This window comes from Neomonachus schauinslandi, chromosome 3 (genome assembly GCF_002201575.2).
Source record: "Neomonachus schauinslandi chromosome 3, ASM220157v2, whole genome shotgun sequence".
NCBI lineage: Eukaryota > Metazoa > Chordata > Mammalia > Carnivora > Phocidae > Neomonachus > Neomonachus schauinslandi.
In genome coordinates, this window is record NC_058405.1 from 153,385,636 (window position 1) to 153,401,542 (window position 15,907).

Genomic DNA, 15,907 nt, shown 5'->3' on the forward strand with positions numbered 1-15,907 from the left:
TTTCCTATAATCTCTACATCCATTGTAAAAGGATCATAGTTTCCTTCTCAATATACCTTTTGAGTATGAGGAGAAATATTAACATTTCATTAAATAAACCTGAGCCTATTAGACTTTAAATCCACACTCTTGTGTGTGTGTTTTGTGTGTGAAAATTATTGACTTCCTTTGTAAACTCTAAGCAATCTTACTGAATTTGCTGGCTATCAATTATTTTGCAATTTTGATATGCAACTAATATAGTACATAAATGTTAAAGTTTAATATTATGATAGAAAATTCTTCCAAAAGCAATGTTTTTAATATCACAAACTGAGATCTTCAAGTTATGGCCCCAACCCCTGTTGAGTTCCCTGACTTCCTCCTTTACAAGGATAATTCTTGGTTATACTATTTTTTCCCAAAATACAAAGTTGAATTGTTAACAATTAAATATAATGTCACCAGGACACAATAAAAAATGAGATCCACCTTTTCTACTTTAGTACAAGAAAGCAATATAATGCCTTTTATTTGTGATACTTATAATGAAATTCTTACTTGCTATTGTAAGAACCAATATATGCTCTTACTCGTTGCCGTAAGAACCAATATGGGTGCAACTCAATTAGTTCAGATAATTTATTGATCATCCATAGTGTGTGCAACACTGGAATAAATTCTAATGAGGAATTTAAGCAGGACTAGAACAAGTCATTCCATCTCCTCACATTCAATTTCTGAGACTCGCCTACCATTCTATGCTGCTTTTACCACAAGAAAAATTTGCCTTTTAGCTGAATTGTATAAAAAATTCCCATAAAGTTAGAACCTTACTCAATCAAAACTCTCAGTATCAGTTCACTTTATTGTTATCCCCCAGTATTTGAATGCTATCTAGTTCCAACTTTCCTGAATTCAAAACCTTGTTCAAATATCTTGTTATTAGCTATGCTAATTGACATCAGATAATCCATTGTGACCTACCCAATAGTTATCTCACTCCTCATCTTTGCTAACAGAAGTTTGGTTTGTTCCCTCTTCTCTGAATATACATGTCCCTCAGGGATGAATAACATCCCCAGAGAATGAAATATGAATAGTCTATGCTAACATAGCTGGTTTTATAACTCTTAACCAAGTTCAGGCATATGGAATAGTTCTAGTCAATGATACACACAGAAAAGACTTTCAGACTGCTTCCTCTTTAACTGCCTTTGCTAATTGCTGTATGAATGTGGGATCCTGGGAGCTACTAAAGGCATCTCTTGATTCTGAGTAACTAAAAGTAACATGCTGAGAACGGCAGAACAGAAAGATGGAGAAAAATAAACTGTCATTTGTGATTTTGTTAAGTTTATGAATCATGTGAAATAGTACATTTCCTCTATGTTTAAGGTAATTGGCTTTAGTTTTATGCAGCCAACAATATTCTGATTTATATAAGTACGCATTTGTTGTACAGTATATGTATACCCTGGATATGGTGTCTAGTAACTTATCCACCTTCTAACCTCGAATATTGACCAATAGAAAATGGCTACCAGGGGGCACCTGGGTGGCTCAGTCAGTTAAGCCCTGGACTCTTGATTTTAGCTCAGGTCATGCGTTGGGCTCTGTGCTCAGCACGGAGTCTGCTTGAGATTCTCTCTCTCCCCCTCTCCCTCTGCCCCTCCCCACCCCCTGCTCTCTCTCTCTTAAAAAAAAAAAAAAAGAGAAAAAAGGCTACCAGAGTATTAAAACACTGACCAAGGAGCTGTCCATATTTAAAGACATTTTAAAGTATTTCCAGATAGGATAAGACTTATAGTTCTAATGCCAGCATTGTACTGAGAACTCCATAACAATGCACGACCACCTTTAACTTCAGATAAGTTTCTCTTTACCCACATCCTATACACTCTAATATTGTGTACATTTTATTTCAGTCTTAACAGGAATGGCTACTCTTTATCCCACATACATTAGTTATTATAGACCTAATGTACTATAATGAAAGATATAAAATAAAACTTACTTTTAAACCTCTTTTATACATTTTTAGGGAAAAAAAAGTCAGTGAGTCTAAAACTGATTTATTAAGTATATTTGAAAGCACAAAGAACTTCTCAGGCAGAAAACATTTAATAGCTAAAACTTCCTAATGTGTGCAACATCTGGTGTGGTGATTCCCCTTCATGACTTGTGGTGAAAAGTTTCTCTCTTGTATTTATCAGACATGTGTGAGTTCACAACTGGAAATTCCAATTCAGAAGATTCAGCTTTAGTATCTGGATTCTAAAAATGCTAGTTAGGTAATTGTGACGTAAATTTCATTTGAAAACTTCCTAAGAAGCGGTTATGAACATTGAGGGATACTCTATGAGCCAGCAGTACTGAATATCAAAAATAACTATTCAGAATAAACATAAAGGGAATGATGATATTCTCCAAATAGGTCACTGAAACTGAATTCAGGGAAGCCAGCTGTGTTGTTTTCTTGCTTATTTGTTTTGTTCCTTTCACAAATAATATGTGCATTTCCATTTTGTTGGATATAATACCTCTGTCTCATTATACTTTGTTCTTTCCTTTTTGTAAAAGAAATGATTGAAAATATCCACTAATGAAAGCTATAGTATCCCTGGACCAAACATATATCAAACATATATATATATATAGTTTTTACAGCTAGCTCTATTGGTTGCAGGTTTGTTTTGTTTTATTTTGTTTTGTATTGTTTTGTTTTTGGTGAGACATAGCAAATAGAGTACAAGATGTAATGTATATTTTGGGTTTAAATAAAATGACAGAGAGGCAGAAGTGTCTAGGTTAGATCCACATCTTTAGAAAAGTAAACATTATCTTGGAAACAGACCTTACAGAGGGTCTAGCCAACATCCTGTCTCAGAATAATCTATGCTGCTGAGTGGACAAGCAGCCCCATGCTGTTTCCAGATTGCTGACAATGCTTGCCAAAAGAATAGAGATGTTTGGTTGTTTTTAAAATATGCCAAAATCTTCTTTAACTCATTAGTTAATTCCAAAAATATTTCCTCAAAATAGTTAAAAAAAAAACCAAAAACCCACAGAAAATAAATTCAATGCCGAAGCTTATCATTGCAATGATAAAAGCAATGAAGGAAAAACACAAAGTGCTATGAGCATATATTATAAAAAGTTAATCCAATCGAAGGAAGGCATTGTCTGGAGTGTTCTATCAGGAATTGATATTTCAGCTGAGATCTGAAGGATGAACAAGAGATAAGAAGATAAAGATGGGGGTGAAGAGTGGGAAGAGCTTCTCAAGGCAACACAAAGTACAAAGGCTCTGAGGTAGCAAGTAACATTATAGATTTGAGAATATGAAAAATTGAGAAAAAAAAACAAAAACATAAGGGATGGAGCAATGGGGATGAATTTCAAAGAGGAGATTTTGAAAACTGTTTATTCCAACAGTTTTTGGAACTCATACTGACTGAGAGAAGCATTTGGACAGGAAGAGGAGTAGATTCAAGGAGACCAGATTGTAAGCTACTGAGGTAGCATGAACTATGGTATTAGCAATGGAGAGAAGAGAACATACAACTTAAAAACAAGAGTTTATTTAGATTGGATGTGAAGTGCAGGAGAAGGTTTCTTCCTTCTGTAATTAGACAAATGTGTGTGCCTTTCACTGAAATAGGGAACAGAGGAAAAGGGCATATTTGGAAGAAAACTTTTTTGGACACATTTGCTTTTGAGAGTCTTTTGAAACATCCAAGTGGAAATGTCAGGCCAACTTTTGGATATATATGTTTAGAATTCAGAAAAGACAAAGATCTGGCTAGGACTGGCATATCAATAGGAAGTGAGGAAATGGCATGAGTAAAATTGATAGAGTGCCTAGAAGAGGTCAAGGATTAAGGCTGGATGCAAGATTTAAACTTATTAAAAGAAAGTTTGGCAAAAAAATCACTATTTAAGGAGACTCAAATATTCTACATACTGAATTCAAAATATATTACTATTTGGCTAACCTAAACAAAATTACCAACTGATTGTGGAAATATTATCCACAAATAAAGGTGGATATGGTATTAAATACTAATATTTCCTTATTGCATTAGTGGTAACTATAAGTAAGAAGTGGACTACAAGCTACCTTCATTATTTTGTGAGATCCACTAGTATTTTTCCAAATTCCCTAATCTGCATCTTTGCCCTATATGTGTTCATGTCTGCCTATGTCAGATAGGTAACTTCACTTTACTGGAGATAATATGTTGATGGAAGAAAAATATCATTCTATAGGTCTTCAAATGCTCTAAATTTAATTTTTAAAAAAATTGAATGATACTTTTATTGCTTTAGCTATTTCTATTCCAATGTACAAATTCATAAATTTATGAAATACTATAAATTCTGGAGGTATGACTCTCCATCTAGGTCTTCTACTTGAAAGTGACTATAAATATCATTCTGAAAATATCTTGCACCCAGTGCCTGCAGAAGCTTCATGGATTTTAGGTGGGTACAAGTCTATTGTTTAGATTAAACATTATTGAAAAAGATTTCCTCATTATTCAGAAACTTATCTCTCCATACAAATATCATAATGTTGTATGCCTGAAACTAATATAATGCTATGTGTCAATTATTTTTCAATAAAAAAATGAAATAACCTATCCCTCCAATTGCTTCCTTTCTCATACACCAAATGGCCCTCAAGTTCAGGAACTGGGATGCAATCCCTATTTGCTATTTCACAGACTGTGAGATGTTTTTCTATGAGAGTAGAACAACGTGTAGCCCATAGTAAGTGCTGGATAACTGTTTGAGAAGGAAGTGAATAAACACTTTTCACGCACGTTAGAGTAAGCTGTTGCATCACTGTCACCACTGTTATGTGTAGGTAAAAAACAAAAACTGCACCGTGCCACGAGAGCAGGATTTTTCTGTATACATGTCAATTAGCATAAAGACTCTATAGACAACATGCATCTAGTGTGTGTGCAAAATGTATCATAAACTGTTGAGTCTGATTTTGGTCACCGTGATTCCTGAGAAGCTGTTGGAGATTTTATCACAAAGCAAAGCTACTCCTACCCACTGCCTCTTCACAAACACGCGGATATTTATCCACTAGTAGTCTAGATGTTAAATTTTCTTTTCATTCTAGTACAATGGAATCATTCTATAAAACTGATATTGAACACTGAACATTAAATTAGTTCATTAACATTAATACTGAGCCATTGCTCCTAAGAGAAACACAGGATTAGATTTTCTGAGCCTCTGGTCACAGTATTTTGCTAATCGATCAATATATAACCTTGTTTTAGGTATGTTTCTTATTATATGTGTATTGGTGATTAATTAACATTGAAATCATGGCCATCAACACATTTAGATATGATGCATGTCTCCATGAAGCTGACCTAAAGCATGAACTTTCTCTGACGGCACACCACAGTCCTCTTATACTTAGGAATACCAGTCAGCCCTTCAGCACTATGCTTAGAGGACACCTCAAGCAGTGAATCATCAACAGAAAGCACAAAAATGCTCAAACATCACATCACCACAAGGACACTCATTTATAGTAGAAGAGCAAAAGCATTATGAGTATTGACTTTGGGGTTACAAATATGTCAGCAGGCAAGCGAATTCCCAGTATAGAATCCACAAGTAATCCACTATATTTTGGTGGGTCACAAAAGGTATATCTTCTCAAAAATATTTATTGGTGGCCATATTATTCAAAGATAGGAAAGCAGTGACTAATGATGCGTTTCTCACATAATAATGAAAAGAAAATATTTATTAAAAATGGCAGAGTAAAACGCCCAGTAAAACTTACTTGTATGTTGACTCTGAGTAGCTTTATATCAAATTGAGTAAAAATCAATTACAACTTTAAAGTTTTCCTGAAATAGCAAATATAAGGCAAAGAAAATTGCTGATTCCCTCCCAGTAGGTTTTCTACCAACTAAATGACTTCAGATTTCTGCCTTTGTACCTGGCGTTATTTTCCAGTCTTTTAATATCAAATTATAATGTTTCTAATATTTTAGAAGATTTGTCTGCTATGTTCCTAGAAAACAGGGATTATGTATTTTGTATTATCCCTTTTGCGTATATTTAAATATCAAGCACAATATTGCATCTAGAAGGGTGTTGACAGTTCAGCTAATCCTTCTCTACACATTACATGTGAGAAAACTGAACTCAAGTAAAGTTAAGTGATGAACATTTCCACATAGAACTTTACAAATTCAGTGCCAGGTAAGGTAAGCTTGACAATAAAACATCTTACCTTACATTGAATTTTTTGAAGTTTTGTCTAGAGCACACACTAAATTACCCTTGGTTTAAAAGCAGAACCCAAGTAATTAAGAAGCCAGAAGCAACTCTAAACCTATCATTTGGCTTTTGAAGGTACACTATGATTCAAATAATTCCCATGATATTCTTTCTTGTTTCCAGGTTCCCCACCTGACATTTCTGGGTTTTTTCCTTTTCAATACACATTTCTCTCAGTCGCGTATTTTTAATGCAGAGCTTTTGCTTTGAAAAAGCACAAACTGGAACAAAGCAAGTTCATACTCCCTAAAAGATTGGATGTGAAAAATAATCATGGGTGACTGCTTGGTTTACCTTGAAAATATACTGAGAATAGAGTTCTACTTTCTGTTCATTATTAGTGGCAAGGTGACTCTGAAATAAATACACATCTGTTACTTTCTCATACGGTCTGGTGGTGTTGCAAAGAAGTTTTTTGACCTTCTGATGCATAATAGTAAGTTGCAGACACATAAGAGTTATAAAAAATGTCTGCTAAATGATTGTTAAATGGCTGAATGGTGGCATTGATTTAAATAAGACCTTGAAGTACTTTTATAGGCACATCTGGTTTTCCTCCTCCATCAGCTTTTTAAGTCAAATTAATCACTTGAGTCACAACCTGCCCAAATTAGCAGAACATCCAGTTTCCCATTCTTGAGACTTAAAATTAAAAAATAGTGCTGAAGTTTTAATCAGCCTAAAGCCAATTTTGTTTCCAAACACCAGGAAGAGATCTGCCTCAAAACCCTTAATAATCCAAATGCATATACCAATGTCAAGTTGTTCTTGCATCTTTCACTGTCACATTTAATACTAGTGCTACTCCTTTTGATGTGTATCTATTCCTCAGTAAAGCTTTTACTAAGCCATATCCCCTGGGAAGCATAGTAATTAGTGAGGAATGTGATCCTGCTCTCTTGTTTGGCTGAATCTTCTTTGATGGGCATTAAAATAAGAACACTCTAGTGCTTACTTTCACGACCAGTCATTGCTCCCAGACATGGCCTCACAGTGGGGATGTCTCAACCTGGTAAGAGGAAGACTCCAGTGTCAGCCACAGTCTGGGACAAATCCAGGTCTCCTGTGCTGCCTGTCAGACCTTGATATTAAACTGAGGACCAGCCAGTCTCCCCTTTCCTTCAGGATGAGTTCCCCAACAGACAAGTGGGTATATTTACAGCCATTCAACTGAAGTTAGGGTCATCTCTGTTTGTCAGAGAGATCATAAAAACACTGAGCCTCAAAAGGTAATGAGGCAGATTCTATCTCCTTCCCTTCTAAGGAAGTTTCTTAGCATCAGTACAAAAATAACTAAAAAGACCATCACAAATCATGAAATGTCTATCACAAAAGATCCCTAGGGCAATAGGATTGATCGTCCTTAGATTTACACAACAAATGGGAGCATTCAAAATTGCTCTTCTCTGAACAAGAGATCTGTCCTCTGGATGACTCCTTGTGTCCAGCTGACAGAAAAAAAAAAATTGTAGTAAACTTTTAAGTGACAATCTCTTGAAGCCCTGCTTACCTCAGTGCCCAAGTTCATAAATATTATGACACAGGTATTCAGTTGTTCCAAATCTGTTTTTTCTTTATAATATTCTCTCTTGTTCTCCTCATCTTCACCTTAGACTAAGTCCTTATCAGTCTGCATTAAAATTTGTTGCTGGGCACCTGGGTAGCTGTCAGTTAAGCATCTGATTCTTGATTTCGGCTCAGGTCATGATCTCAGGATTCTGAGATGGAGCCCCGCATCAGGCTCCACGCTCAGTGGGGAGCCTGCTTGAGGATTCTCTCTCTCCCTCTTCCTCCTCCCACTCTCCCTCTTTCTCTCTCTCTCTCAAATAAATCTTTTAAAAAAATTTATTGCTAATATTTACATTATGTTTCGTGGTTAACAAAGCATTTCCATATATCTTACCTCACCATAATCTTTACCACTAAATTGAGAAAATAGAAACAATGACGCTAAAAATGTTTCTACTACAGAAAATCTGCACACATACCTATACCTGCAGCCACACTTTCTAACTTCCTTACATATAAAATTTATAAAACCAAATATCTAATAAAGCTTGCCTAGAAATTGAGAAGTGTAAATTATGTATTAACTATAACCTAGAATGGAAGGTGACACAGATTATTCTGATGACAAAGAAAAAAGCTGGATTTTAATTAAAAAATAAATAACATTTGAATATTTATAATGTGTCAGACACTGCTATATTATTGTCTCATTTGATACTCACAAGTAACCCTAAAAGGTATATGTCATTTTATCTATATACAAATCAGAAAACACAGATTTGAGAGTCAAGCCTAAAATAAGGCCTTCCCTGAGGTCAGAGAGAGTTTCCTGCTGCCCTTGAAGAAGTCAACCTATGAGTTCTACAGCAGCAAGGAAATGAATTTTGCCAATAAGCATGTGAGATACTAAGAAGATCCTGGGCCTGGAATGAATCCCCAACATCTCAATCCCCTTGAGACCTGAACAGGGGACCAAGATAGGTTGTGCCTGGACTCCTGATCACAAAAACTGTGATATAATAAATATGTTTTATTTTAAAGTATTAAATTTATAATAATTTGTTTTGCAGCAATAGAATTAATACCTCTGCCAAAGTTCACACACCTAGCAGGTATGGAAATCAGAATTTGAAGCCAGCACTGTCAGATCCCCAAAACCAACTAAATGAATAATTGCTATCATTTATGTTTGGTAGAAGAATGAAAAGATAGATAGATAGATAAACAGATAGACAGATAATAGATAAATGATAGATAAACAGATACATAAACAGTTGGGTAGATAGAGAAGATATACATTGTTATCTAACTTAGAAATACAGGACTTCCAAGCCTCTAGCATATTAAAACAAAAAACAAAAAACAAAAAACTTTTGTCACAAAGTCAGAGATGTAAAAGCCACAAAGGTTGTTTTTATCACTGACATAAGTTCTAAAAGGGGTCATTTAAACTCTAGGATATAAAAAAAAGAATGCAAAATTACCAGTAATGGATAATGCCTGTGAGAACACTATATATTTTAAAAATGAAGTAGAAGTAAGTGAGAATCTCTTTCAAGTCATGCTTTGAAATCCTAAGCTAATTTTTCTCTAAACAAACCTGACTTGACATTTTAATTTTGAAAAGTTTTATTTTTCCTAGGCAGCTCTGATATATTGTTCCTCTTTCCCTGAAAAGCCATTAATTCTTGGCTAGTGGCCCTTTTGCAGTGCTTATTGGATGTGAGCATGGAATTCAGAATCCGACAACATAGGTTCAAATAATGCTAACACTTATTGGCATATGAACTTAGAGTATCCTTTAACTACCAAAATCTCACTTTCACATTTGTAAAATGGAAATGATAATAACAGTTCTTACCTGTCCATGTTGCTCTAACTATCAAATGCCATGGTGCCTTTAAATTGCTTAGGATATGTCCATGGCATTGAATGCTCATAAATAAGTTTCCTCTGGGTATTATTTTTATTATTGGTAGATAATTCATGTTCAGGCACAAGGACTGAGCGCAACTGGCATGTGCAAGGAGCAGTTATTGTAACAGCTGAAGTCATAATGATTTCAGTATCAGAAATGATCACACTTCTCAGGTAGGTTTTAAAGATCTCAAGAACAGATTCATGTTTAACAAACATCTGCTATGTGCTACGAACAGTGGCAGACATTCATATCTTGTGAGTCATTTTCTTAATCTCCACCCAAACTCTCAAGGGTGTGCATTAATGCTACATTTTCACATGGGGAAACACCTATAGATAAAGAGGTCCCGATGATCTAGGACAAAGTACAAAACTAGGTTTTTCTTTGTTTCTGTTGTTTACACACAGTGAACAGCAAAGCCCTAAACTAAAATTAAGATTTCTTTTCAGTATCACTCCTAAAGCAGTGTTTCTCAAACTTGTAACACAAGCAAAGCAATAGAAGCTATTGCCAGGTTGCTGTGAAAAATGTGTTGGATCATTTCTCTGCTGGCAAAGCTGAGTTAGATCTGCTAAGCACTCAGTTTACACAAAGGTAGCTCTAGAATTTGCTGAATCAGGGCTAGGTTCCCAGGTCTTTTGGCTGGTCCCACACTACTGTGTTTGGACAATATGCAAATCAGCCAAAAAGATGGCATAAACAGTTGGTACCAAAGAAAGGCAACTTGAGATACAGAATTACACAAATGAGTAGTATATAATACCCACACCCATCAAGCAAGAATGAAAAATTGAAATTCAAGTTTATGTCACTGGTGGGTAGAATGTCCAAATTTATATTACCTGTATGTCTGTAAATGCAAAGACAGACAATGAATGGTTCAAGGCTAAAGAAATAACTAGAACCAGCGAACAATAATTGAATGAGTAATAGGAAAGTATTTTAGGAACATATTTGAACCAATCTGTGTCATCATGGAGAGATTGAGAGTGATAAATGAAAAATGTTTATTACTGAGTATACCATGTACCATACCTTAGTAATACTGTGTTTCACATAATTCTGAGATTGCTCTGACTCATGCAACATGGCCTATAACATATATCCAGGCAAAACTACATGCTAGTCTATCCAAGATTTATATAAAAACAGTTATACTCATTTCAAAATGCCTGATATGACCCTCACTCAGAAGTCACTTGGAATTATGTTTTCACTACTGAGGCTTAGGGGCTAGAAATCTCTTCTCTTCTATAGACAATGTTCATTCTCTCTGTATATCTTTTTTTTTTTTCTCATTAAACTTTTGTTTTAATGGGTCTCAAAATTCTATGACAGATTTTTGGTCAAGTTGTTTCCATTAAAAAGTACTGATTTTAAAAACTAATAACTTAAAACTGCCACACACACACACACACAAAAACAAATGGTCCACAAAACATTCTCCTTTCCTTCTGAAGGTTTTATGATGCATTTTTATCATTAACCAGTCTTTTACTATTAAACTTAAATGGCGAACTGACACAAACAGTTATTTTTTTTATAAAGATTTTATTTATTTATTTGACAGGGAGAGACATAGCGAGAGAGGGAACACAAGCAGGGGGAGTGGGAGAGAGAGAAGCAGGCTTCCGGCAGAGCAAGGAGCCCGATGCAGCGCTCGATCCCAGGACCCTGGGATCGTGACCGGAGCCGAAGGCAGAAGCTTAATGACAGAGCCACCCAGGCGCCCCTGACACAAACAGTTCTGAGACCGTTCTTCCACCACTGATTAAGACTGGGGTGGCAGGTATTGGGGATAATATTCATTTAGCCTTCTGAGCTTTCTGGGCAGACTTGGTGACCTTGCCAGCTCCAGCTGCTTTCTTGTCCACTGCTTTGATGACACCCACAGCAACCGTCTGTCTCATGTCACGAACAGCAAAACGGCCCAGAGGAGGATAGTCAGAGAAGCTCTCAACACACATAGGCTTGCCAGGAACCATATCAACAATGGCAGCATCACCAGATTTCAAGAACTTGGGACCATCTTCCAGCTTTTTTCCAGAACGACGATCTATCTTCTCCTTCAGCTCAGCAAACTTGCAAGCAAGCAATGTGAGCTGTGTGACCATCCAGCAGAGGTGCATATCCAGCGCTGACTTGGCCTGGATGGTTCAGGATAATCACCTGAGCCGTGAAGCCAGCTGCTTCCATTGGTGGGTCATTTTTGCTGTCACCAGCCACATTGCCACGACGAACATCTTTGACAGATACGTTCTTGACATTGAAGCCCACATTGTCCCCAGGAAGAGCCTCACTCAAAGCTTCATGGTGCATTCCAACAGACTTTACTTCAGTTGTAACACTGACTGGAGCAAAGGGGACCACCATGCCAGGTCTAAGAACACCAGTCTCCACTCGGCCCATAGGGACAGTACTAATACCACGAATTTTGTAGACGTCCTGGAGAGGCAGACGCAAGGGCTTGTCAGTTGGACGAGCTGGTGGCAGAATGCCATCCAGAGCTTCAGGCAGTGTGGTTCCACTGGCATGACCATCTTTTTTTTTTTTTTTAAGATTTTATTTATTTATTTGAGAGAGAGAGAATGAGAGACAGAGAGCATGAGAGGGAGGAGGGTCAGAAGGAGAAGCAGACTCCCCGCCGAGCAGGGAGCCCGATGTGGGACTCGATCCCGGGACTCCAGGATCATGACCTGAGCCGAAGGCAGTCGCTTAACCAACTGAGCCACCCAGGCGCCCCGGCATGGCCATTTTTACAGGTGACTTCCCATCCCTTGAACCGAGGCATGTTAGCACTTGGCTCCAGCATGTTACCACCATTCCGACCAGAAATTGGCACAAATGCTACTGTGTTGGGGTTGTAGCCAATTTGCTTAATGTAGGTGCTGACTTCCTTAACGATTTCCTTGTATCTCTTCTGGCTATAGGGTGGCTCAGTGGAATCCATCTTGTTAACACCAACAAGTAGTTGTTTTACACCCAGTGTGTAAGCCAGAAGGGCGTGCTCACGGGTCTGCCCATTCTTGGAGATACCAGCTTCAAATTCACCAACACCAGCAGCAACAATCAGGACAGCACAGTCAGCCTGAGATGTGCCTATAATCATGTTTTTGATAAAGTCTCTGGTGTCCTGGGGCATCAATGATGGTCACATAATACTTGCTGGTCTCAAATTTCCACAGGGAGATATCAATGGTGATACCACGTTCACGTTCTGCTTTCAGTTTATCCAAGACCCAGGCATACTTGAAGGAGCCCTTTCCCATCTCAGCAGCCTCCTTCTCAAATTTTCCGACAGTTCTTTTGTTGATCCCACCACATTTGTAGATCAGATGACCAGTAGTGGTAGACTTGCCCGAATCTACGTGTCCAATGATGACAATGTTGATGTGTCTTTTCCTTTCCCATTTTGGTTTAGGTTGAGCGGTGTTTTTCACCATACCTGTGTTCTGGCAGCAAACCGTTGTGAAAAAGTCTCCGTGTATCTTGCTATAGTGACCTACTTCATCATTTGGATGAGTAAACCTTATTTGATTTATTCAAATACTGCCTATGTCTGCTCTTTCTATCCATATATTCATACTATTGACATTTGTCAAGAGACTCTTTGTTCAGACATGTCATTCCTAAAGTGGTTAATATTCTAATATCTCACATTAAACTACAAGGGAGAATCACTGCATACTTTTATACACAGATATATTAACATTTGATATACACAGATGTATACATACATTTTATATATATATATTTAAATACACAGACACAGAACAAACACACAAATTTATTTTTCACTGAGTATCTTAAGGAGCTTCAGGTTTGGAGATGTTCCAACTCTAGGTTTGGAACTCCATTCAGCTCGGTTCCAATTACAATTAACTTTTTTTTTTCTTTTCAAAATGTTAAGATTTTATTTGCAAAGCTTCTTTATTGTACAGAAAGTAAAAATGCTATTACAGTCTTGGTGTAACTGATAGCCACAGATGGTTTACTCACCAATCACAGATCTCCATGCTACTGCAAGAGTCTTACATGAAAACCTAACAATGCTTACAATTTTGTTGGGGTGAAGTCCCCAAGCTGGATGGTGAATTTCCAAGAGGGACTAAATGGAGGAAGGTGGAATGTCATAAGAACGATTCTTTGGCTCTTTGGGTAGCGAGGTGTCCTGGGGTTTGTATCACAGCTACCTTTTTTTCAAAACAGCTACCAAATCCATATGAGCAGTCCAACCAAAATTGAACAGTTCTTTTTTTGTAGGTTATTCAGGGTCTTAATCATCTTCTCCTCCATCATCTGTTTCTCTCTTCCTCTATTCCCACTTTCTTCCCCCCCTTTTATCTGCATCTGGGTCCTCATTGTCTTCACCTTCATCAACTTCATCATGTCCAAGTTCTACTTTTTCCCCACTGACTTCATCTTCATCCTCTTCGCCTTCCACATCTTTGTCTTTGTCTTTATCCTTTTTATCATCAAACTCTTCCTCCTCACCATCCTCATCCCCATCTTCTCCTTCATCCTCCTCTTCTTCATCCACACCAACCACCTTGGCATCTAAGTGAGGGGCTTCCCAATCCTCTTGTCATAGCTATCCAGGTAGGCCCATTGGGGCAGGAGTTTGAAGACACTCTCTCAGTAGTCATTCAGGTTCATAACCTCACAGTTAAATCTAGGCTTTTCAGATATTCCAACTTTTTCAAAGTCTCCAAGATGATATCAGTCTTTCAGTTTATTTCCACTTAAGTTTAGCAGTGTGAGATTTGGAAGTTTTTCTGCTAGCATGCCCAGATCTCCAAAGATTCTGTTGTCACTAAGCTCAAGCTTTTTCAATTTAGGTAGTTTGGGCAGATTTGAAACTGAAATCAAGCCTGCATTTATTAAACTAAGGAATTCACACATTCAGCAGTTAAGCCCTCAATTTTCACATCATATGATTTGCCATTGTCCAGGACAAGTTCTCAGACAGCTGCCGGGGTCTAGTTCCTCAGCCCCAGCTGGATCTTCCTCTTCATATCTATGTTTCCTTCTTCCCCTCTCTTCAAACTTAACTTTGGATGGTGGGGGCAGAACACAGAGAGGCTTCCCGGCCTGCACAGCAAGGGCCCTTGGGAGCGGTGTGCAGGCAGTTGAGCAGAGCCCCAGGAGCCCCAATTCACTTTCTTATGTGGGTTTTCTAACATATAATATTGTGGGAATCACATTGTGGTTATCTAAAATAATGGCATAATTAATTTTTTTTCAAATGCTAACATTTAATAGGATATATGTTATCTTGTTTCTGAAATTTACACCTTAAAAAAAGTACATAATAATCTTAATTTCCAATGGGTATTTTAAATATTTCTTGTGATCTTTAATATTTTCTGCTAAATAAATGGATTTGCAATCATAAGGAGTTGAGCACTATTATTTAACAAAATCGGGGACTGCTTTAATGATGTTATAATAAGTAAATAGATATCATCTGCACTGTAAAGCAGAAAAATTTCAAGCAGTTAACATGCAAAACCTTGTAGAGTTTCAATCCTTGATATAGCAAATATCTAATTGATTTTCTAACATAATAAATGCTTTTAATCTTTAGAAAAGAAGTGGTGACAAATCTTTAAGCATTATGTATAAAAATAAAAAAAGCAATTTAAGTATGATAAGACCACTGTCAATAAAAGAAAAAAGTATGTTCAGCTTTCCTGTTGGGTTTTATGAAATTCGAATTCGTTTTTGAATTAGACCAGATTTAGTACTATGCCAAATGGATCATTTCAATACAGTTGTAATGAACATTACCATGTACCGTATAGTAAGGAAATAGAGCTGCGCTTGCCAAACTATCATTCTTGGAAGCTCTGCCAGTGCAAAAATAGCCTCCTTCCCCTGGTATAATATTTTAGGGAATTTTAAGAGGTTTTAAAATTCTTTAGAGAATTATTAGAAGTTATTTGATAAAAGAAGCAATCAGTTGTGAGTTTGAAACAGCATCACATTGCTGGTTTCCCATCTAAAAATCCTTCTTCTGACGGCTGTTTGTCACTTTGCTCGGTCATTCAGTATTGTAAAGGAACTATTTTGTGACCATCTGCCACTTAACTCTTTGGCCCCAATCTCCTCTTCTCTGATCACTATTGATTTTCCGAATGGACCCAGCATAAACTAAATGTAGCAATTATTACA

The 15,907-nt window shown here is 36.9% G+C and overlaps 2 pseudogenes; both read right to left on the reverse strand.

Annotated features, from left to right (window-relative positions):
• Nucleotides 1-11,538: 11,538 nt before the first annotated feature.
• On the reverse strand, nucleotides 11,539-13,171 carry LOC110592067 (annotated as a pseudogene).
• Nucleotides 13,172-14,009: 838 nt separating this feature from the next.
• On the reverse strand, nucleotides 14,010-14,916 carry LOC110592066 (annotated as a pseudogene).
• Nucleotides 14,917-15,907: the final 991 nt, after the last annotated feature.